This window comes from Marmota monax, unplaced genomic scaffold, assembly GCF_021218885.2.
Source record: "Marmota monax isolate L192 unplaced genomic scaffold, Marmota_monax_Labrador192_F-V1.1 WCK01_AAM20220418_F8-fsc00219, whole genome shotgun sequence".
Lineage (NCBI taxonomy): Eukaryota > Metazoa > Chordata > Mammalia > Rodentia > Sciuridae > Marmota > Marmota monax.
The window spans coordinates 1360368-1362454 of NW_026692081.1; positions in this window are offsets into that span (position 1 = coordinate 1360368).

Sequence of the window (2087 nt, forward strand, 5' to 3'; positions counted from 1 at the left end):
TTTATTAACTTAGAAATGTATTTTATTTCAAAGTTTAATATTTTAAAATGCATAAAATACTGGTAAGATAAATATCATCTGTTACGTTTATATGAAGTTTAAGGATTACATACAATAAAGTGTAAGTTAGTATACAGATTCAAATTTAGTCAACCTGGGAAAATCCACCATGTAATATACTTTTTCTCAAAGTACAGGTAATGAGATTAGTCAATCTAAAGCAAGACAGACTTGCATCTGTAACAATGTTGACATGCTCATATTAAAGGGCATATGCTAGTTTGGGAAGAACACTCATGAGACTCATTTTATCAGTGTTCAAAATAATGAAAACCTACTTGTCACTGTGCTAGCAATAGTCCAACTCACTGGCCACTTTGAGAAAGAACATGGTTTATTATCTGTTTGCTCCAAACTGAGACAATTATTGTGGAATCTTAAACAGTAGGACAAAAACTATAACACCTTGCAGAGACCTTCTAGTGGTTTTCATCTTTATCCCTTTGGGGCTATAACTTTGTGTGTATCCATAATTGTGGAAATGAATAAAGATTGAATAATAAGTTATCTAGCCTTCTCAACCTTGTTTTCAAGGTTATGTGATGTCTTTGATAAGACAGATTTATAGAAAGCTGAAATCACTTACTTGAATTCAAGTCAGATCCTTTGTTCTTTCTTAAAAATTTACAGACTGATTACAAATTATACAAATGAAAACACTTGAGGATAAGATAACAATCTTCTCTAAAGCAGATGCTCTTACTTTGGATTAGTTAATAAACTTGGTAGAGTCTATGAATCTACCAAAATTATAGTCACTCATCACACACACACACACACACACTTAAACAATATAGTATAATATATACATGATGTTTACTTTGTATTAGGCATAATGAGTAGTCTAAAGATGATTTAGAGTATAAAGGAGGATATGTATATGTTATATGTAAATACTATGTCATTTTACATGAAAGAATTGAGCATCTGCAGATTTGGGTATCCCAGGGAGTTCATGGAATTGATCCCCTCCCTGAAGACGCTAGGGATGGCTATATATGTATATTTTTGCATATGTGTATTGTTTTATGGAGGTGGTCCTTCACATTCATTGATTCTGAAAGTGACTTAGTTACTATTTGCTCGCCTAAAACTTAATAATTAGATGATTTTGAGAACAGAAGGGGACCTGGTTACAATATGTTTGAATTGGTTTGCCTTAAAGCTCTTGGAAGCAAGACATGTTCAGGGAAATATATTAGGACACACACACACACACACACACACATTTGGCAAAGAAAACATATATTTTTAAGTCCAGAAAAAAAAAATCCTTTAGATTTGTTACAGATGGAGTAAAAGATATGGGGTGATATTTGTCGAATTTTTGTAACAGATGCTAATGTAATTTTGCAAAGGTTTCACAGATACTATTGAAATAAGTGGTCCTAGTATTGACCCTGTATTTAAAAAATATGAAATATTAAATATAGCTTAGTTTTAGTTTGTGTAAAGAAATAATATTTCAGAAGATAAATGTAATCTCTCTGAGATAATATGCAAACTCTGATAATTATATATTAGAAATAAGACTATAAAGCTATAAAATATATATGCACATAATTTCAAGTGTTTTGCCCAAATAATTTTATTTTTAGACCTATTCATATTTAAGGGGATACTCAGTCATTCAGGAAGTATGAAGACTTAAGGGCTTCAATCATTAAATAGATAACGTCCTTTCCTAGATCTAAGGAGAATCAGACAGAAAACATTCAAAAGCAAGAAATTCTAACACCTGAGGATGGTGCAAAGAGGTGTGACCAGCAGTTCAGAGGAGGCTGCTCTGTAGAGGTGGCATTTAAACATACTTTTAATATGAATCCAGTCCAGAGAGAATCTGGAAGAAGAGATTTCAGGGAAAGAGAGAAGCTTGTGCAAAACTCCTTGAAGCAAAGTCCACCCAGGCTTGTTCAGGGACTGCACTGAGGACAAGAGCACACAAGTGAGGGGAGAGTGACCTGAGATAAGATTGGGCAAGAAAACACCAGGCAATACTGAGCCAAGGAGAGCAAACAGGATCCAGG